Raw genomic sequence first — 23,665 nt, 5'->3', positions numbered from 1 at the left:
GACACACACACACACACACACACACACACACACACACACACACACACACAGAGATGCTCACTGATGAATGGCTAATTCTCAGCCATTCTTCCCGGTGAGCTCCAACTCTACTCAGCCCTCTTAGCTTTTGAACTCCAGGCTAGTACTTCTATTTTCCTGCTCACTTTAGCCACCTCACTCAGCACCACCTCAGCTACACCTTAACTACCCTCAACCGTAATCTGAATTTTCCTTCCAACTAGGCTATCTTAAAAGATGTTTGGGGGGGCACCTGGTGGCTCAGTTGGTTAAGCGTCCAACTTCGGCTCAGGTCATGATCTCATCGTCCATGGGTTCGAGCCCCGTGTCGGGTTCTGTGATGACAGCTAGCTCAGAGCCTGGAGCCTGTTTTGGATTCTGTGTCTCCCTCTCTCTCTGACCCTCCCCTGCTCACGTTGTCTCTCCCAAATAAATAAAAGAACATTAAAAAAAAAAAAAAGATGTTTTGGTTACTAACACTTATCTTCATAAGCTCTGATAAATGCACAGAATTGTTGAATCATTCTATTTTATACCTAAAACTAATATACCACTGTAAGTTAGTTATACTTGAATTAAAAAAACAGCTGCTTTGATAGACACTCTCCTTGTTTTAACCTGGATAGTGTTTTGTGGTGAAAAGATTTTAAGTCTTGAAGCCTTGCTTTCAAGACTGGCTTTACCCCTTCCTAGCTTTAGGACTCTGAGTAAGTGATAACTTTGAGTAAGTGATGTAGCCTCAGTTTCCATTTCTGCAAAACGGAAACAATAATATCTATCTTAGCCTTGCAGTGGAAATCAAATGAGAAATCATGTAATACATTTACTCCACTATCCAGCATATAAAAATGCTAGAAAAGTAAAATTTCCTTTTATTTTATTTCCTCTCACCAAAAGGAGTGGTTTTCTCATGGCCACTGGTCTGATATTAGGTAATTAATTATGATCATGTTTTCTTTTTCCAGTTTCCCAGATTATGTTGAGCAGAAACCAGATAAGTAGCACTTGTTTAGAATTTCTTGCATTTTTAGAAATTCTAAGAATAACCATTGAAGCACTAATAATAATGCATATTTGATTTCTTCCACGCTTTGTCTCAGAGAGTATGATGTTTCCATACAGTCAGTTATTTTGTGGTTCCTTTGTTTCACATACTTTCTTGCTGCTCCTATTATGAATTTATCTTTGAATTCTCACAAAGGCAATGATGAGTGAAATGTAGCCTACAGAGTTTAAATGAGTTGCTCAAGTCCATCTCAGCAATGCCATATATGTAGCCCATTATCCTAGTGCTTCTCCACTACATGTGGTGCTTCTCTGACAGGGGCCATTTGGAAATGTGGGAAGTATATGGGGTTGTCATGATGACCAAGGGGGCACTACTGGCATCTGGAGGAGCCAACTGCACAAATGATCTGGAATGTTCACAGTTTGTCCAAGTCCAGATGCCTGTGGTGACCCACCAAGAAATACCGTATAAAGCCTTCTAACGTGAGTGCGAGTGCGAACTGGGGAAGATAAAATCAGGCCAGGATCGGAAACTGGAGGAACAGGAGTGAGGGGTGGGGAAAGAGAGAGTCCGAAACTACTCAAGATACGGTCCCTGTCACTGCGAAACAGAAAAACCACCGCTCGGGGCACAGAAGGACCGTGCACGCCAAATCCCTGCATGCCAGGTCCCTGGGCGCCAACTCATCCCAGAGGGGCTGTGTGCACGCACCGCTCCTTTGAATTCCTGGCTCGGCTAGATCCCTGAAGAACCGTGCGTGTACCTCCGCGCTCCTAGCTGGCTGGAACTCTAGAGGGAAGGCAAGGGCTTAAAACTGGGAGATCTGCCTGCGAGTTGACTTCGTGTTTCCTGTGAGGAGACACAGAGGGACCTATTTTCCATCTTTCCAGCAGGCCGGTGCGCCCTGCAGGCAAAGCCCGCCCACACTCTCCCAGGGCTAGGCAAGAGGTTTGGAATTGCCCTGAGGGGATCGCCTGCAAGGCTGTATCTACAGCAGACTGGGACTTGGAAACTAGGCCTGGCCTGGGTTAAAGAGCCCGACCCACCCTGGACGGGGAGTTTACACACCCGAAAAAGCTAGATGCAGAGCTTGGTTCAAGAAGGGACTGGTGCACTGCCACTCCCCTCCCCACAACCTGTAAGGAAGAACTTCCACCCGACCCACTGGATCANCCCCCAGAACACTGACCTGATTAACTCTGGTCACCAGCTTGCTTAAACAGTCAGATATAGTCCATTCAGTAGATGTAAACTCTACACCTACCGACCTTTTCATCTCTTTCCCTCAGGAGTAATTAGACTATACGGTTTCTCTGGACAACACCGGCATCCTTCTCTCACCTATCCAACCATATTCCACCCTTTAGCTCTTTGAAAAAAGCTTCTTATGCCTTCGGCCTGTTCATTGTATTTCCAACTTTGCCTCACCCCCGACCTGTCTTCTCTCTCTTTTTCAATGCTCTTCAACCAGCACTGTGTATACCTAGCTATTTAACTAGCAGGGAAATCCAGTTATATGCTTTAAACCATTCCTTGTCCATCGGTTTTCTTTTTTCCTTTCCCTTTCTTCTTGTTGACCTTTTTAGTATTTTTTATTCTCTAGTATTCGCCCTCCCCCCTCTGCCATTTCTCTGAACTTTTTCATTTTCCCTCTGGGTTTGCATGTTAGTAGTATTTGTCTGTGTGTTTGTGTGCCCCTGCTCCCTGTGTGTTTGTCTGTTTTCTTCTCCAGGGCTACCTCAAGAAACAAGCCAAAGTACACATGGTGGAGAGTCCCAAAATCACTACAAGTAGGAAAATAAAATAACCAAGGTCCCAACAAGAGAGATCAAGAGATACCATTCAAAAAACACTCTCTGAAAGGATACGTCCTGGACAGTCAAAGAGTCTTCTTGGATACAGCAGTGCTCACAGGTGCAAAGAGCATAACAAGACTTTAAAACTAACAAGAGACAGAAAGCTAAATAAATGACAAAACGAAAGAGCTCTCCACCAAAGAAATTCCAAGAAGAACTGACAGCAAATGAACTGGTCAAAACAGATATAAGCAGGATAACTGAACAAGATTTTAGAATAATAATCATAAAATTAATAGCTAGGCTTGATAAAGCATAGGGGACATCAAAGAAACTATGGTTACAGACAAAATGGAAAATAAAAATGGGCATGAAGAATTAAAAAATGCAATAAATAATAAATTAGAGGCCTCCAATTAACAGATTGAAGAGGCAGAAAGGATAATAAGTGATTTAGAAGACANACAGAAATCGAAGGAAAACTCCCAGACTTATTTTATGAAGCCAGCATCACTCTGATTCCCGAGCCAGACAGAGATCCAGCAAAAAAAGAGAAGTACAGGCCAATATCCTTGATGATACGGATGCAAAAATCCTCTATAAAATACTTGCAAATCGAATCCAATAGCACATAAAAAGAATCATCCACGTAAATCAGNCAAGGAAACAAGAGATCTGTATGATGAAAACTATAGAATACTTATGAAGGAAATTGAACAAGACACAAAGAAATGAAAAAACATTCCATGCTCAAGGAGAGGAAGAATAAATATAGTTAAGATGTCATTACTACCCAAAGCTATCTACACATTCAATGCAATTCCAATCAAAATTACACCAGCATACTTCTCAAAACTAGGACAAACTATCCTACNGAGGCAAACCATGAGAGACTCTTGAATGCTGAGAACAAACTGAGGCTCATGGGAGGCGGGGTAGGGGGAAGATGGGCATGGAGGAGGGCGCTTGTGTGGATGAGCACTGGGTGTTATATGGAAACCGCTTGACAATAAAGTATTTGTAAAAAGTAAATAATTAATTTAAAAAATTCTAGGAGCTAAGGTACAAGAACCAAACACCAATGAAGATTTCAATAGATGATCCAGCCAGATTGCCCAGACAGGACCCTTGCCAGCAGAGAGAGAACAGCTAAATCCTGGAAAAATGAGATTTTCAGAGAAGGAGGAATTTCAACCTTTGCCTGTGGTCTGCAATTTGTAGATCTGGGAACTGAGCCCCTGCCTAAATTCCCCAAGTATGGCCAAATGAACAATGAAAAGACAGAGCCTTGATCTCTAACATGGGAGGTCTTTCCCAAGGAGTGCAGCAGAGGAAGGACATGTCTACCAAGTGGCCTCAGAGATTCTGGCTGGACATGAAACGGGTTAGCTCTGAACACCACCTAATGGTTCATGCCTTCTCTGATCACTTACCCATCTGAAACATGATGCTGCTGTTAGAAACCCAGGCGATCAGCTCTGTCTAATGTCCGGAAACACATCTGCTATCTCTGCCTTTCTCCTAAGTCTGGTTGAGCAGAAGGGGCATAGCCTTCAGAGCAGACCCAGACAGACCTGCTTACACATGCCAACTTCCATGTGTATTAGTCTTGTGTTGTGAACAACCTGCAAAATTTCACTGGGGCTAGATTTCTTCCTTATTCCTTCTCTCCCTTTCTTTCATTCCTCCTTCTTCCTTTTCTCCTTCCTTCTTTTTCTCATTGTCTCCCTCCCTCCCTGCCTGCTTTCATTCTTCTTCAAACAAAGACTTACTATACATAAAACATTGTCCTAAGCACTTCACAAAATTATCTTATTTAATTCCCAGAACAATCAATGAGGCAGATACTATTTTCATCATCCTCATTTACAGAATGGAAAACTGAGGCACAGCAATTAAGCAACTCACCGTTCACAGAGACAGTAAGAGGCTAAGTGAGAATTCAGACCCAGGCAGCCTAGCCCTAGAGTCTGTATACTTCCCTACTGTGCTCTGCTACACTGTCAGCCCAAAATAATAACCATCTCTAGGTCTTGTGATACTTAAATAACATAAGTAAGGTCCCTGGGAAATAGTAAGGTTTTTAATAGATGACAGTCATCAATTTTATTTTACAGGCTGCAGTCTTAATTCACATATAGAATACTAATAAATTCTACTTGTATTGTTTTACAAGTTTGGAAAATGACTTCACCTAAATTAGTTTCAATGGTTCTTATAACAGTCCTATGATCCACTGTTTTACTTTTTTAAGTTTATTTATTTATTTTGAAAAAGAGAGAGAAAGCACATAAGTTGGGGAGGACAAGAGAAGGAGAGAGTCCCAAGCAGGCTATACACTGTCAGTACAGAGCCTGACACAGGGCTCGAAACCATGAACCACGAGATGATGATCTGAGTTGAAACCAAGGGTCAGACACTTAACTGACTGAGCCACCCTGGCATCCCTACTGTTTATCTTCTAATAATGTTAGCATACAGGATTATATGTCCCAGGCATTATTCTCTGTGCCTTATGCATTTAATCCTAAACTCACTCAGTCCTAAAGCTCTTTGAGGTACTGTTATTAACTCCATATTATTGGCCCAGAGAGGTTAAGTAATGTGTCCAAGGTCACACAGCTAGTAAGTAGTGGTGCTGGAATGAAACTCAGAGTCTGGTTTCAGACTCTGAGCTCTAACTTCTATCCTGGGAGAGTCCATGTATGAGGCAATTCAGGCTCATAAACCCTCTGATGAGTAACAGAGTCAGTACGTGACAGAGCCAGAACTCAAACCCAGGTCTGTCTGCCACCAGTGTCCCTGGTAGGTGATTATCCTAATTCTGCTGTCTTGTACATCCAAATGGTCTAATGGAAATAGCCTTGAGTTGGTGGTTAGAAGGCACAGGCTCTAATCCTGCCAATAAAATAATCAATAAACAGCTGAGTGACCTTGAACAAATCACTTTGCCTCCATGCTTCATCTGAAAAATAAGGGAGCCATACTCACTAGGTCGTTAATATCTTCTCTGCTAAGCAACTATTTTCCAGGACTGAATGGCAATTCTGTTTGAGAAAAAGAAATGGAGCATGTTTCTTATGGCTTAATGTCAACTCCATCCCCATACCTGAGGAAAAGCCTGAAAAATGCTTCATTTTACTTCACAAAATCCTAAATGTCCTATGAAGTACAGCTCAAATGCACAGCAGCCAGAAACCTAGCTACTTCTCTGGAGGCCTCTCCAGCTTCTGTTCCCTTTCCCTTGCCTCTACCAGTAAGAATTGCTCATACACTGCTCTGTGCTCCATCAATACTTAGTTGGTGTCTCTATAATAGCAATTACTATATTCACTGACATTAGGGGGAATGTGTGTGTGTATGTGTTTGTGTGTGTTCCTGTAGATTTTTGTATATTGATCTCCTATCCTGCCGTCTTGTTGAACTCATTTATTCATTCTAATAGTTTTTAGAGGATTTTCTATATAGAAGTACGATTTTTTAGTGGTTCCTTTACTGAATTTCTTATATGCAAGATTTTCTATATGCAAGATCATGTCACCTGCAAATAGACATAATTTTACTTCTTCTTTTCCAATGTTGATCCTGCCTAGTCTGTACTCCATTAACTTTTATGTGCTTGGAAATTTATGTTTTGTTGACTATATGTAAGTAACAATATTTGACCATTTTGACCTACACAAATGGTAATTTCACATGTGCAACCTAGCACATGCTCATTAAATATAAGCATATTTGCTGTTGTGCAACAGATGCGTTCATGAAAAACCTCATGCTCTACAAACGGAGTAAGTTTTTTGTGTAGAGTGCCACAGAGTAAATACATAGACTTTGTGTGCTAGACAGTCTCTGTCCCAAGTATTCAACTTTGCCATTGTTGTATCAAAGCATCCATAAGCAATCTCTCAGTGAATGAGTATGGTTGTGTTCTAGTAAAACACCATTTATAAAAACAGTCTGGACTCATGAAGAAGCAGAAAATTTTCATAGTCCTATGACAAGTAAATAATTGAATTAGTAATAAAAAATATTTTTTAGAAATTTCCCACAAAGAAAAGCTCAGGACCAGATGGTTACACTGGTAAATTCTACCTAATATTTAAAGAAGAATTAATACCACTTCTTCACAAACACTTCCAAAAAATAAAGGAGAAATGAACACTTCCCAACGTCTTCTATGCAGCCAATATTATCCTGATATAAAAACCAAACAAGGATATCACAAGAAAAAAAGTCCACAGACCAGTATCTCTTAAGAATACAGATGCAAGGGGCACCTAGGTGGCTCAGTTGGTTAAGCGTCCAACTTCAGCTCAAGCAGTGATCTTGCAGTCCATGAGTTAGAGCCCTGCATCAGGCTCAGTGCTGACAGCTCTGAGCCTGGAGCTTACTTCAGATTCTATGTTGCCCTCTCTCTCTGCGCCTCCCCCACTTACACACTCGCTCTCTCTCTCTCTCAAAAATAAACATTTTTAAAAAATTTTATTAAAAAAGAACATAGATGCAAAAATCCTCAAAACTTCTAGCAAATTGAATCCAGCAATATATTAAAAGGATTATATACCATATGCATGTAGGCTATATACCAGGAATGCAAGGTTGGTTCAATATGTGTAAATCAAGTATTACACCACACAAATAGAATAATGCACAAAAACACATGATCAACTGAATAGACACCAAAAAGCATTTGACAGAATTCAAATCCCCTTTCTGATAAAAACACTTTTAACAAATAGGAATGGAAGAGAAACTTCTTCAAGCTGATAAAGGGCATCTAAAAGAGATCACCACTAAGGTCATACTTAAAAGTGAAAAACTGAATCTTTTCCCCCTAAGATCAAGAACAAGACAAGGATGCCCACTCTCACCTCTTCTATGTAACACTGCATTGGAGGCTCTGGCCAGGGAAATTAGGCAGGATGTGAAATAAAATGCATTAACATTGGAAAATAATTTATATTTATCTGCAGGTAACATAATCTTGCATATAGAAAATCTTGCATATAAGAAATTCAGTAAAGGACCACTAGAAAATCTTTCTTATATATATGAAATCCTCTAAAAAACTTTTAGAGTATATAAATCAGTTCATCAAGGTGGCAGTATAAGAGATCAATAAACAAAATTCTACTGTATTTCAATATACTAGCAACAAATAATCCAAAAACGAAATTCATAAACTAAATCCATTTACAATAACATCAATAAAGTACTTAGGAAAAAATTTAACAAAACAAGTGTGAAACTATAAAACATGGTTGAAAGAAATTGAAGAAGTAAATAAACAGAAAGATATCCCATGTTCCTGGATCAGAAGATCTAAAATTGTTAAACTGGCAACACATCCCAAATAGATCTACCTAAGTGCAATCTTTATCAGACAGTTGTGGAATGCCAAATGGTAGATAAGCGGAGATGAAGGAAAGAGAAGGAAAAAGTCCTGGCTGGGCTGAAAAAGCAGCTACTTTCTTAATCACAGAGAGCAAAAGATAATAAGCAATTTAAGAACTGGAAATCGAGGGGGGCTCCTGAGCAGCTCTGTCAGTCGAGCATCTGACTTCAGTTCACATCACGATCTCATGATTTATGAGTTTGAGCCCCACATTGGCTCACTGCTGTCAGTTCAGGGCCTGCTTCAGATCATCTGTCCTGCTCTCTCTCTCGCTGCTTCTCCTCTGCATGCACTTTCTCTCAAATATAAAAATAAAACATTTTTTAAAAAGAACTGGAAATCAGTATTCATGATCATTATATATAATCTGTTGCTTCCTGAACAATAAACTGTATGTAATTCCCATCCCAAAATTTGGACTCATTCTTTTCAACTAAACTTTTTGCTGTATTCATAATGTTAATTTTTGGGGGATATGATCTCAGATCATTATCAGAATTGAGTGGACCCTCCTTGATAATGCTAGGCACTATGTTATTGCCAAAGTGGGCAGACAGACCTAAGTTTTAATACTGCTGGGCTCTATTTTTAGCTCATTTCTATCCAGGAATGTTAAACAGTACCCAAATAGGGGCGGTCACATGGATCATGAGTATCATTACTATCAATGTGATTCTCTTGCTGCCAAGGAAGTTATCTAGTTGGAAAGAACTGTGTATTTCTTCTCACTCATTCAGCTTGTATTGAATGCTTGCTATGATCCCACTCACAGGGCTAAGTGCCAGGATATGGTGGAGGACAAGCCCCAACTCTTGCCCCATCCTTGGAACTTGTAATCTGTTTATCGGTTAATACCATCTAATTCAGTGGTTCTCAATCAGGGATGATTTTATGTCCCAGGGACATCTGACAATGTCTAGGGACATTGCCACAATTAAGGAAATACTACTGGCATCTACTGAGTAGAAGCCAGGGACACTTCTAGGCATTCTACAATGCACAGGACAGCCCCCACAGCAATGAACTGTCCAGCCCATAAGGTTGATAGTATACTTACTGACAAACTTGATCTCCCCATTTTTCAGAAGAAACTGGAGCCAATGTATAGGACATACCCAAGATCATCAGTTCTTCAGTAGAGTCTAGATGTCCTGGTTCCATTCTCCATAAAATAGATTTTCAGTTTCCCTTTTTTGAACTTAAATTGAGGACTCATTTTTCCATGCTTTTCTCTTCCTAAAAGCAATGAGTTCCTCAGTGGCACCCTGATGGAAAGTTGCCTTACATAGCAATGGAAAAGCATTCGCTTTTGATCTGCATGCTTAATGTAAGAGATGGGCACTAGACTTGAGTGAGAGGCTCCTTGGCATAGTCAGATATGGCTTTTGGTTTTATTTGAAAGTAAGGATGTTGTAAAGAAAAGCATGGACTCAGAGGTTCCGTTTATTCTTTCTTCTTCTTGCTCATTCACACATACTGACCTCCTACTGTGTGCCAACCACTAGGCTAGAAACCGAAGGCATGAGGATGAATAACAAGTATTTAGTCTCTCCCCTCAACAGTTTGTGGCAAACAAGAGACACACACATTAACAAGACATTGCAACATGTTGACACAGAAGCACTAAAGGAGGCAAGCACATGATCCAAGAGGGATGTGAGTTATTGATCACAAGCAACGAACTAATTTTGGCTTATTTAAGCAGAAAAAAAAATTTATAGGAAATGTCCCAGGTAGTTCACAGAAGCACCAGAGAGCCTAAGGTAAGCTCAGGAAACAGGCAGGAAAAGTGAGGCTCAGCAGCACTTAGTACCTCAGTCTCAAAACTACCATGATGAGGACTCTGCAGCCATGGTCAGTAAATACTGCCCATTACAGTTAAATAGCACTACTCCAGCCCTGGATACGATAAGTTGCACTGGACTCTGCTTGTCCCCTGCCCCTGGAGCCAGCAAATGGATGCCACAGCTGAGCCAGGAGGTTTCTCCACTGTCCTACCTTCTTTATCTTTCCAGACCCCAAAGCAGTCTTTGGATTCAATTATCCTAAATCACTCACCCTCACTTTAGCTGCAAGGCATGCTGAGAAAATGAGCATCTCACCTGCTCAGATCCACCCTGTCTCCTACCACCAAAACTCTTATGGTAAGGGGACGTCTTCCTTCCAGGCTTTGCTCAAATATCACCTTCTCAGCATGACCACTCTAGGACCCCTGGCACTTGTCATCATCTTTTCCATGCTATATTTTCCACCATGACTCTTACTACCATCTCATACATTACACATGTATTTATTTATAAGCTTGTTTATCTCTCCCTACTCAAATGTGAGCCCCACAAGGAAGAATTTGTGCCTGACTTATTCACTACTATGCCCCCAGTGTCAAAAACAATGCCTGGAACATCAGAGGCTCTCAATAAATATTGCTGAACAAATGAGTGAATGAATGAATGAATTCTCCAAACACAGGGAGATCAAAGGTCCTGAGAATCTTAACATTGAGCAAATGCTCACTATACAGCACCTAGGAAAATACAAAACATAACTGTCTGGAAATAAGTTAGAGAGAGCTCTCTGATGGAACTGATACCTGAGTTGATCTTCAGAAGAGACAATGTAGACAAATCAGGGTCAAGAGAGAAAGATTTAAGCACTTATGTGGGATTCTAAGAATGTGTTGTTTTATGGTTTGGCATGATTCTGGGATGCTTCCTAGCCAAGTTCCTTGTATCATTTCTGTATGGAAGGGGCACTGGTTTGGATCAGTGTAGCATTAGGCTTGACCATGAAAAGTCAAGATCAAAACATGGAGGTGAAAGAAATCTGACCTAAAGCATCCAAGAGTGAGTCCTTTATAGAATAAAGTGGTAGATTCCAAGGAACACTTGGACCCTTAAACAAAAAAGTATTAGTCTGAACATTATTCTGGAGAAAGACAATCAGAGCAGTGAGAAAATAAATAATAATCAAACCTAAAAAGCAAGTGAGTTTTGCTCTGGTTTAGAGGTTCTTGTGCTATTACCTGGAAAGCTTTTTGTTTAAGTGATTATACTGCCATAGAAATTTTTGTAATTCATCAAAATTCATACGATTTGGAAGGCTAGGGAAAAAAAAGAGTAGGTGGCAGGGTTATTACTTGAAGTTCAATTCAATAAATATAATTTATTTTTCTATAGAGTCCTTTATACAAAATATTGCCAGTGGCTTTACGGTCCAACAAGACCGAGTATGAATGACTTAAGTTATTTGCTTTCAGACCAAATGGACTTTTATGAACACTTTGACTTCCCCTTGCACTAAATGAACTGATATACAGCTATTCTCGACATAATTTCTGTCACCACCATTATCTTTCCTCGCTTCAGCTCTTTCACAGAGCTTCAGGATGACATTAAGTGGTAATTGCTGCAGTATTCCCCTCACAGAGGGGACTGCTCTTGCTTCTTTCAGCTGATCACTTCAGAAGGGCCCTTCACAAGATATTGGGGGATAATGCAAGAGAAAAAAGGGAGCTGATAAGGACAAGATTCTAACAACGGTGTGTAGGACTGACTCCTCTGTCAAATTCAACCGACTCAGCCACTGGAAACCAGCCAGTTTCACAGGTCCTGGGGATGCAAATGGGACCCAGATGCGACCTTGTCACCTTGTGTCTTACCTCATTTCCTTATGAGATTCAAACAAATAGTAATTGAAAGGCAATTTACATCTCAGCTTCAGTTCTTGCTAAAAATGCCAAGGGAAAAAGACCTCCATGGTGCACAGAAAACTCAAAACTCCTTTCCCCAGCCTGTCTCTGTTCTCTCATCCATGCTCTGTAAGACCAGCTCATAAATCAAGCCTTGGCAGTATTTCTGCTTTTTCTCTTCTCCTTATTCAGCCTCTGCTCTCTGGCTTCTTCCAGATTTCCTTTTCTATCCTCACCCAGATACTGTGTAAGAAAAGAGAGTAAGCAAGGTGGGGCTGGGGCAGAAACAGATTGCAAAAATTTATAACTTAATATATTTTCTTTTACAACCTGTCACAGATTCTCCCTTCAAGAAGTGCTCATTCTGAACATGGCTGTGTTTTAGTTAAACCAAGGGTATAAAATATTATGGATCACCTGTTTGTTTATAAAGAAGCCTTAGCATTGGGCCAAAGGAAGAGAAAAGAACTGTGTATAATTTAATATGAACAAAGAAGATGCAATGACCTCTACTGTGATCTAGGAATAGCTCTTTTGTGAGAGTGGAGTAAATGGACCTGCTTCTTCCTAATTCCCTCAGCCAATGGCCAGTTTTTAAAAATTAATCTAAGAGTCGAATCAACAGATTTTAAAATTGTAGTAAAATACACATAACAAAATTTATCATTTTTCAGTGTACAGTTAAATAGCATTAAGTACACTATTGTCATGAAACCATCCCCACCATCTATGTCCAGAAATTTTTAACCATCCCAAACTGAAACTCTGTAGTCATTAAACAACTCAACATTCCCTCCTCCTGGTCCCTGGTAAGCACCATTCTACTTACTTTTTTTTTTTTCTTTTTCATTTTATTTATTTTGAGAGAGAGAGAGAGAGAACACACAGCAGAGGGGCAGAGAGAGGGAGAGAGAGAATCCCAAGTATGCTTCATGTCATCAGCACAGGGCCTGATACGGGGCTCTATATTCTGAACAGTGAGATCATGACTTGAGTTGAAACTGAGAGTCAGATGCCCAACCAACTACGCCACCCATGCGCCCTGGCACCATTCTACTTTCTGTCTCTATTATCTAGATTACTGCAGGCATTTTGTAAATGGAATCATATAGTATTTGCTCTTTTGTGGCTGGCTTACTTCACATAGTATAATGTATTCAAGGTTCATCCACATGGTACCATGTGTCATGGGTATGTTCAAGCTACCATTTTTGTGTGTTTGTTTCCAAACTTCTAACTTATTAGAAGACTATGGGTATCCATAAATGGACAAACAAAATGTGGCGTATGCATACAATGGAACCCCACTCAAGGAATGAAGTACTGACAAGATGCCACAATATTGATGGATCCTGAAAATACTATGCTAAGCAAAGAAACCAGTCACCAAAAGATCACATACAAAATAATTTCAGTTATTGAAATATCCAAAACAGGTAGTAGCAGAAACACAAAGTGGATTAGTGGGTTGGCAGGGAAGGGGGGAAGGAGCATCAGAAGAAACTGCTTAATGGGCAAAGAGTTTCTTGTCGAAAATATTTTCGAGCTAGTTAGAGGTGATGGCTGCACAACTGTGTTAATGTATGAAATGCCACTGAATTGTTCACTTTATTTTTTTAATTAATTACTTTTGATTTCAGTATAATTAACATACAGTGCTATATTAGTTTCAGGTATACAATATAGTGATTCAACAATTCTGTACATGACTCAGCCCTCATTATGATAAGTGTACTCTTAATCCCTTTCAGCTGTTTCACCCATCGTCCCAGCCACATTATTTTTGCTTTACTGTACTAAGATTGCACTGTCCGGTGTGGTAGCCACTAGCCACATGGGGCTTCTCAGTGTTCAAAATGTAGTTAGTCCAACCTGACATATGCTGTAAGGATAAAATACATACTGAATTCAATGGCTTAGTACTACAAATCGATGCAAAATATCTCATTAATAGCTTTATATTGATTACATGTTCAAATGGTAATACTGTGAATATATTGACTTTAAGAAAACATTAGTAAAATAAATTTCATCCATGTTATTTTACTGTTTTAATGTGGCTACTGGAAAACTTTAAATTACATATATGGCTCAAATTCTATTTCTCTAGGACAGGGTCAGTTGAAGGTCTAAGCCAGTCTTTGGGGGAAGGGGAACGGCCAGAGAGCTTCTTTGAATTCCAAGAGTCCCTCTTGTCTTCAGTGGGCAGGTCAGACTGACCACTGAATCAAGCTGGAATCACAAGGAGACAAAGGCTAGTATATAAATGGAGGACAGAAGAGTGTCACCCTGGCAGAGAACTGGAGTTCCCAGGACCAAGAGAGTAGAGCGAGGCAGACTCTAAGTGCTGGCAACTTGGGCTCTTCTCCCTTACAGTGCGCCAAAAGAGGCAACCCTCTGATGGGGTGACACTTGGATCCTAGGGATGATGACCAAGAACCATGACTTCGAAGGCTATGGAGAGATCCTTATTTGAGCTACAGTTCAACTGAACCACTGTGGGGAGCATTTCCCAAAATAGACAGCTGAGGACCATGCCCTTGCTGGCACCAAAATAAGCTCTAGGATCTGATACAGTCCCATGAGATGGGGGAGGCAGCCCAAAGATGACAGATACTGTCTGTCCCATCAGTCATGTGGGTGGGTGCTCAGAACCAGATTTCATTTGATTTAGAAAAATGAAGAAATGAGAAGTTTTCTGCACCCTAGCACTGTGGAACAAATAATCTTTGGCTAAGGCAGTCATGTACCTGCAAGCCTTGAAGTATTTATTCAGGGCAGAAAGAAATACAATCTACATGGGAAGTGGGCAAGTAGGATTTGCTCAAGGTCATACAAGCGGTGGTCAGGTCTCTAACTAGAAGACAGACCCTTTTTACTCTCCTGAGCATCTCAACTGGCCCTACAGCTGGACCCTCAACACTGCAACCTCACATCTATCTCTTTCCAAATAAGCAAAACAATTTGCCATATTCCAAGCAGAGCCTTTCTAGGTAGATTACATGCAAATACCTAACTTGAGACATTCAAACTCTACAGGGAGGAAATTACCTTTAAAGAATTATGCACAGGGCACCTGGGTGGCTCAGTAGGTTAAGCATCCAACTTTGGCTCAGATCGTGATCTCGCATTTAGTGAGTTCAAGCCCCACACTGGGCTCTGTGCTGTCAGCTCGGAGCCTGGAGCCTGTTTTTGGATTCTGTGTCTCCCTCTCTCTCTCTGCCTCTCACCTGTCATGCTCTGTCTCTCTCTTTCTCAAAAATAAACATCAAAAAATTAAAAAAAAAGAATTATGCACATATATACACACATCATATTCAGTTAAGAAACAACTTAGTACAGCTTCTGCAGTTGCTATAACCGAGACTTAAGAGGGTGGCTTAAATAAGAAATTCCTTGTTGTCTCATGAAACAATCTGGAAAAAGCAGGTTAGGGCCAGTAAAGAGGCTCCAGAGTGTCTGTGGTTCAGGATCCTCCCACTGTGTTGTGTTCTTTCACACACAGGATGATGCCCTCAACTGTGTGGTCTAAGACAGCTCATCCCAGTGCCCACATTTCAGCCCAGGGGAGTGATGAACAAGGAAGAATGGGGACAGTACATCTTGCACATAATTTCTGCTCACACTCTATTGGTCAGAACTTAGTCACATGGGTGTATCTCACTACAAGGGAGACTAGAAAGCAATCTTCAATCTGAGAAGCCACATATGTAGCAAAAAGTCTATCACCATACAAGAATAGAATAATGGATGCAGGGGACAACTAGCTGTATGGTTTTCATACTCACAGACACAGCTGCTTGTGTATCTATATTTACACATAAACAGGCAAGCTCAAGTAGAAACACACACACTTAATAAAGCAATGCATGTATATGATACCTATGCTTCTAAATATGCATTCCACACACTCCAATCCCATGCACACTTATTCATTCATACATTGGTTCATACATATACACACCAAGCACACATACCAATGTGGCTATGTCATTAACATATGTATGCACATCCATATACACATGGAGAGAAGGAGAGGAAGGGAGAGGCTATGAAACCTGTCATTCTGTCACCGTGCCCTGCAATGTAGTGGGGATCACATCTTAATCTTCCTATGTCCCCATTCATTGGCGATGCCGCTTGTTCTGTGTTTAGGACACACTCTTTTTTCTATATTCAGGAGGATGTATAGAGCAAGATCAGGGGTTGTACAACATGACAAAACATAAAACAAAATGAGGTATCATGGAAGTATGTATAAAGAAGACCACACCATACTCCACATCCATAACCATAAGGGCAGCTGACATCTCACCCCGTCTGTTAATGGTCTGCCTACTGCATTTTGGGGGCTTCACAGCACTCTAGGAGGACATGTAAGGTGCTAGAGCCAAGATTAAGAAGACCTCTAAAGCCAAGTGGTATGGGAAAGAAGAAGACTTAGAAGCAAGTCTGAGATATGGTAGAACACCCCGGCAGCTCACTGTATGTGGCCTGACACACAGTAAGTACTCAATGAATACTGGATGGATGGATGGATGGATGGATGGACGGACGGACGTTCAGACAAATGGATGAACAAATGTGTGGGCAGATAGCACAGAACATTCTATGTCCTGCCCCCACTATTACTCCTATAACTCAAACCCCTGGCACAGCAGTAGGCATATAGTATATCCTCAAACAATAATTAAGGCATTTGGATGGCTGGCTGGATGAATGAATAAATGATTATGAATCTTCTCCATCCTTTTTGGAAAGAGTGTTTGCTCCAATCAACTTTTTGGATTAAGTAAAGTGAAGCATGGAGGAGAAGAGGAAGCAGCATTTACTGGTATTTACCATATTCCAGGCTAAACGTTTGCATGTGCCACCACACTTAGTTCTCAAAAGAAGCCTATAAGGCAGGTTCTATTATTATCTTCTCCATTTTATAGTCGATAAACCTGAGACACAGAGAGATTAAGCACCTTGCCCAAGGTCACTTGCTCAAGCTAGCAAATGGAGAGCAAGGATTTGAACCAGAGCTGTCTGACTTGCTGGCAACCATGCTACATCACAGAATGCTTTCCCCAAAAGCAGTGGGGTGTAGAAGTCTAGTTTATGTAACAGATGAGGAAGAAGCAGCTTTGGCTGTTCTGACACGAGACCCCAGAGCTCTGCTGCATACTAACACCATGACCTTGGCTCCTAAGACACCTCTCTGGACCCCCAGGGCCCCCGAAGCATGCTGTGAAAACCACTATACTGTGGGATACTCCAGGGCTCTTTACTGTGCTAAGAGGCCTCCCAGGCAACACAGCCAGAGATAAAATGGCATCTCCAAAACTTCCAAAAGGGGTGTAGGGAAAAAGCAGTGGGTGTGACACAGTGAAAGGATCTAAACAGACCGAGCTTTGTCACCTTACCATTTTGGGCATCCTCAGATGTGAAACAGGCAAAATTACATCAACTTCATAAGGGTGACTTAGGATGAAGTAAGATGATGTGCATACAGTGCTTAGCTCTGTGCATAGTGCATAGAATAAATGTTCACTAAAGGTCATCTGGTGGCAATGGTAGTGGAAGATGCTTCAGAATATCCTGGTTTTCTGAATCCTCATAGGTGGCAACTCCTTTTGTCTCTTTGACAGCAGGGGATGGTAAAAAAAAAAAAGTTAAATTTGATTTAGAATGCCAATTCTGCTATTCACTAGCTGGGTGACTCTGGGCAAGTCATTTCACTACTCTGGGTTTTCATTTCTGTTTCTAAAATGGGGAAAATATGTTCTAACTTAGGTTGTGAGAATCAGATCAAATGAAGAATGCCAGGAAAGAGCACACAGCGTACTTATTTGTTCCCTATTTCCCAGGGACCTGGAGGCTGGGAGTGAGAGCTGGCAGCCCCCTCCCCGACTACAGGTGTTTCCTTAGGACTAAGAGCTCCCAACTACTTCTCACCCCTGGGTCTACCATTCTCTCCTTCTCACCAGGCTCAAATTGACCTGCTGGCTTCAGTTCCCCTCCTATGTTACAACTCCCTCCTTGTTATTTATTTATCTCCAAACAACAAGGGAAAAAGAGGAAGCTGGCTCTTGCCTTAGGCAGAATATAAATCACTCCTCTAGCCAGCTCGGACAAAGAAAAGATTTGGAGTCCTGAATGAATTGTCTGCAAACTCCTGCCCCACACCCTTGACCCAGGGGAAGAGAGGGGTCACCGAAGCTCTATCACATCCAGCTGGCATCACAGAAAAACAGGAGTCCCTGGGATTTCTGGAAAAACAACATGTGAGAGGAAGCTCTTCAGAGCCAGTAAGACAATTTACTAGACCGCTGTGCCATCTAACTAATGGCTGGATGTTCTCATGATGTCTCCATCATCTTATGAAAAGGAGCTCTGAATGAGGCAGGAGGGCAGAATTCATAACAGTGAGAGGTAATTAGCTGTCACATCTGCCTCTGCCATTGCCCCAGGGGTCTGAGTCTCTCTCTCTCTCTCTCTCTCTCTCTCTCCCCTCCCTCTCTCCTCTTTAGGTTTCTCACTCTGGAGTATATACCTGTGTAGGGTGGGGGATGGCAGAGGGTGTGAAGCTCTAAGCTTGACATTTAATACATACACAAGAGAAAACAACAATCATGAACCAGTATTTCCTGCTCACCAGACTGCCAAGTACCCTTCCAAGGCTCTTTGTAAGAAATAACTCATATAATCCTCCAACAACCCTATGAGGTAGGTGCTTTATTATATCCATTTATAGATGTGGAAACTGAGGTACAGGAGGGGCCCCTCCTCACCCCCGCCCAGGTTACACAGTTGGGAAGTGGCAGAATCTAAATGTGAACCTGGGATGTCAGACTCCAGAGTTGGCACTCTCAATGACTCAGGAGAATGACTTCCGGAACCATACATGGAGTCTAAGTTTCCTTAGGTACTAAGACCCTGTTTGACAGGCAGTCATTCAAATCTACTTTGTTGCTTCAACAGACATGTCCTGTGTATGGACTATGCGCCTGGCGTTGAACACAGGTGTGATGGGGAGGAATCCGATTAGGCTTCTGCACAAGAACAGTGCTCAGGGGGAGTAGATACATGTGCAAGTTGTCATATGGTAACAATCATTGTGTTGGGCACCATGTGTTAATTTAGTTCATCAACACCATTGCCTAATGAAGTAGGTACAATTATTATCCTCATTTCACAAGTGAGGAAAGTGAGATACAAAAAGCAAGGAACAGAGGCGGAAATGAAAACTGGGCAGTGTAGTTGCACAGCCTGCCCCTTAACCCCCTCCCTGCCAGCACTCCATACTCCACAAGGCAGAGTGGTAAGGCCATATAGGCATCAGGATAAAATGCTAATGGCAGCCTACAAAGGGGGCCAGGGAAGTCTTCCCATATCAACCACCATTTGGGAGGCCTTGGAGGATGGGGTGGATTTGGACAGATGGGGATGAGGAGGGCAAAGTGAGGGGGTGCTTTGTGCAGAAAGCAATGGAGGGCCTGAGCCCCAAGGCAAGTGATGGATGGAGGGTGCACGTATTTAGAGATGAATCTGTAAAACGAGAGGGGAAAGGAGAGAGGGAAGCACAGAGAGAGGGATGCAAACCCAAGGAAAAGAAAAAGAGAGAGGAGTGAAGAAAAGGTAAGGAGTAGAAGGAAGAAGGAGGGAAAGATGGAAATGACTTGCCAGAAACATGAATTCTCTCAGGGTTTTTGCTAAGCAGGGCTCATCACCTGGTGGCAGGTACAGAATGGAGATGCCATGAGGGGACACCTGGCCATGGAATTAAACAATATCAAAGTTCATAGTCAGAAGGGTGTACTCTTCTAAATTATGATTACATCAAATAGAAAGTTATAGTTTGGTGACTATGATGCTTGCTCATCTTCCTTCCTAATAGAGGAGGCCTTGGGCTCACAGACTGTGGTGGGCAATGGTAAACAGCCAGCATTTGAAAACACTATTTTGTTTTCATTTTTATTATGGGGACTGGATATGGCAGAACCCACAAAGATGCTGCTCAAATGACCAAAGCACTGGTTTTCCATCCTGGCTGCACTTTAGAATCATCTGGGAGTTTAAAAATACCAATGTCCAGACTATACCACCAGAGAATCTGATTTGACAGACCTGAGATGGGGTCAAGGCATCACTATTTTTTATAAGTTCTCAAAATGATTCTAAAAAGCAGCCACAGCTGAGAATCACTGACTAGTCTTTAAAATATCTCATTATCTCATTTAAATCATCACCTGGATGCCATTACTTTGAAGACAGACAAAAGTCCTTACCTCATACCGCTGTCAAGGATCAGGGATCTAACCCCATGGATAGTTCAGATCTGCCCCTTCTCATATGATCATGACCTCTCCTCAACTTTCATTCCAACACCCAGGGGGCGAGGCCCAGGCCTAGGATCATAGCACTGAAAAGTCTTGCAGGATCCTCTAACTTGACCAAGACTATACCAAAGCTACTTTGTATGAAGGTATATCAGGGTTGGTTTTTTGTTCGTTTTGTTTTACTGTTTTTTAATGTGTGTTTATTTTGAGAGATAGAGAGCACACAAACAGGGGAGGGGCAGAGACAGAAAGGGAGACACAAAATCTGAAGCAGGTTCCAGGCTCAGAGCCCAACCCGGGGCTTGAACTCAAGAAATGTGAGATTATGACCTGAGCCAAAGTCGAATGCTTAATCTTCTGAGCCACCCAGGTGCCCCAAAGATACATCAGTTTTAAGCTTTCCGGCCTAAGCCATTCTGCTTTCCAAGTGCCTACAGCCCCAGCTCTGGCAACATAACAACTCAAGCAGCCTTGCTGAGGAGCATGGGGAATCCTATGCTCTCTTACTAGCCCATTCAGACGCAATGGAGGGAAGCCAGCATGTGGTGCTCTTTTAATTAAGCCCCACATCAGTGCCAAATGCTCCCAGAGACAGAGTGTGGGAGGAGTCTCTGAAGTATGAGACAAGTTGACGAGGTGAGGGGTCATGATAGATATTTTCCCACTAGACTCAATTTGTCTCTAATGACTTGTGATGCAGCCTGCATCAATCCAGACTATCAGGGGCCTCCATGATGTGTTTGTTTTCTCTGCAAACCAGAACCAAGTTTTCACTCAAAGGAAGTCAATTCCTAAAGATGCTATTTTCTGAGACACTGATCCACAAAATAGGAATCACATCCTTAAATGCCTACAGGGGCCAAATATGAAACATAAGTGAATGACACATGGCAGGATGAAAGCCAGTAGAGAGTAGCAGAGACTATGGCAAATTGGAGAACAAAAGGTAAGGAAAGAGCAGATGTAGAATTCTCGCCACCTGCTGCCCAGGTGGAATTGTGGTCCATTGTAGCCCAGTCTTCTGAATTCTTTAGGACAGAAGGCTTCCCATTTCCCCAGAGGAAAAGCCAAAGTCCTGACAACAGCTTATAAGACCTTCATTATCTGCTCCCCTCCACCACTCCCAACATCTCTGTGGCCTCGTTTCCTACCACTCCCACTCCACTTACTCTGCTCCAACCACTCTGGATCCCTGCTGATCCTCAAACACACCAGCCACTCTCCCATCTCAGGGCCTTTTCACATGCTGTTTCCTCTGCTTGGAAAGTTCTTACCCTAGACACCCTCATATCTCATTTCCTCACTACTTTCAAATCTTTGCTCTGATCTCCAGCCTCTCAATGAGATAGACTCTACATTATTAAGTAAATGCCCTCCCCATACCCTAGCCCTTCAGAAGCTTCTTTCCTGCTCTAATTTTTTTCTATAGCTTTTATCACCCNCCGAGGTATTTTATGGTTTTTTGTGCAATTGTGAATGGGAGCAGTTTCTTGATTTCTCTTTCTGTAAGCAGCTTCTCTTTTATTTATCGCTATATCTTAAGCACTTGGAACCATATAATAAGTACTTAATAAACATTTATTCAACAAATAACTGAAATCTCGTATCATGAACTGAAACTAGGGTGAAATTTGTATGTTGAAGCCCTAACCTCCAAAGTTACCATATTCAGAGATAAGGCTTTTTAAGGAGGATGGGGTGCCTGGGTGGCTCAGTCGGTTAAGCATCCAACTTCGACTCAGGTCATGATCTCACGGTTTGTGGGTTCGAGCCCTGTGTCGGGCTCTGTGCTGACTGCCAGCTCAGAGCCTGGGGACTGTTTTGAATTCTGTGTCTCCCTCTCTCTCTGACCCTCCCCTACTCATGCTCTCTTTCTCTCAGAAATTAATAAAACATTAAAAAATTTTTAAGGAGGTAAATGAAGGTTCAAAGGTTAAATAAATAAGGTCCTAAGGGTGGGGCCCTGATCCAATAGTACTAATGTCCTTATAAGAAGAGGAAGAGACACCAGGAACACACATGCACAGAGAAAAGACCATATGAGGATAGAGAAAGAAGGCACTCATCTGCAAGCTAAGAGAGGCATCAAAAGAAAACAATCTACCAACACCTTGATCTTGAATTTTCAGCCTCTGTGAGAAAAACTGTTGTTTCAGGCATTCAGTCTGTGGTATTTTTTATGGCAGCCCAAGCAGATTAATAAATCTAGACATCTGTATTTTTATGTGAAATTTCCTCCTTCTTAAGTGCTGCCCACTGTTTCAAAATTTAAAAGTAAACTTAAAAGATCTTTCTTAAGCCAAACAGGACATGTCATCTGTGAGCTAAATACCAGACATGGGTCTCTAGTTTATGATGCCAGGTTTTCTGTACGTCATACATCCCAAGGAGGACTTGCATCCCACTTTAAATCACCTGTACTCGCCCAGCATCACTCAGGTAGGACAAGTTAAGGGTGAGAGTTTTTGTCAGCTTCCTCTCACCCTGCCCCTATTCAACTCACTGGATGGAAAAGGCTCTTTCTAAATGCAAATCTGATTATGTCACCCCCTGCTTGAATTCTCCTGTGGCTCTGTATTGCTCTTGCAGTGAAGCCCTATCTCCTTATAGGACCTATTTAGCCCTTCATGATCCACTCTCTGGTCATCTCTCCACTTATTCTTCCCCACTTTGTGCACCAGACTCAATGAATGGAACATGTCCCCTGAAGGGAAAGGAAATGCCTTCTCTCTTATTTGGGCCTTCCTGCATGCTTTTCACTCCCTCTGGGAGAGTTGCTCTCTACCCCTCCCTCTTCACCTAGCTACTTCCTACCTAAACTTGAAGCTTCAGCACCACCTCCACCGGGAAGCCCTCCTAGATTCCCTTACCTTGTTTCTGCCCATCCCACATTCCCATGCTTTGGGTAGCAGAGCCATGCTTTCTCTTTGAGGAAGATCTACTTCTTCCCCATTGCACACACTGGAAAAATGGCTGGATATTTCTTCCATACATTTCCTCTTCCTTGGTACGAAAAGAGACCACATTTCCAGCCTCCTTTGCTATGAGGTTGAAACCGTATGACTATGTTCTGTGGATGGGAGGAATAGAGAAGTGATGAATGCCACCTCCAGGTATAGCCCCAAACCCTTAAGTGACCACCCATACTCTATTTTCCCTTATGTGGCAATCACCAAGTTTTGTGTTGAAGGCGGCAGGGTCACATGATGGAGAGAGTCAGCATTTCTAAGTAACTGCTTAGACGAGAACCACCAGGACAGCTGCCTGATTTTCACCCAGACTGTGACATGAGTAAGAAGTAAACCTTTAGGGGTGCCTGGCTGGCTCAGTTGGTGAAGCATGCAACTCTCGATCTTGGGGTTATGAGTGAGCCCCACATTGGGTGTGGAGATAACTTAAAAATAAAATCTTTAAAAATAAAAATAAATAAACTTT

General features: G+C 41.9%; 1 long non-coding RNA gene across 3 annotated transcripts in view; it reads right to left on the bottom strand.

Annotated features, from left to right (window-relative positions):
• Nucleotides 1–23,243, bottom strand: part of LOC144239204 (uncharacterized) — a 141,404-nt gene extending 118,161 nt beyond the window's left edge. For all 3 annotated transcript variants that reach the window (XR_013337337.1, XR_013337339.1, XR_013337338.1), the window contains exon 1: nucleotides 23,101–23,243. This is a non-coding gene — a long non-coding RNA (uncharacterized LOC144239204). The remainder of the gene's footprint in view (nucleotides 1–23,100) is intronic.
• Between the last annotated feature and the right edge of the window lie 422 nt (nucleotides 23,244–23,665).

The sequence above is a fragment of the Crocuta crocuta genome, unplaced genomic scaffold, assembly GCF_008692635.1.
Source record: "Crocuta crocuta isolate KB4526 unplaced genomic scaffold, BGI_CrCroc_1.0 scaffold16, whole genome shotgun sequence".
NCBI lineage: Eukaryota > Metazoa > Chordata > Mammalia > Carnivora > Hyaenidae > Crocuta > Crocuta crocuta.
The sequence above is the reverse complement of the archived record's forward strand: the minus strand, read 5'-3'. Positions and strand labels throughout refer to the sequence as shown.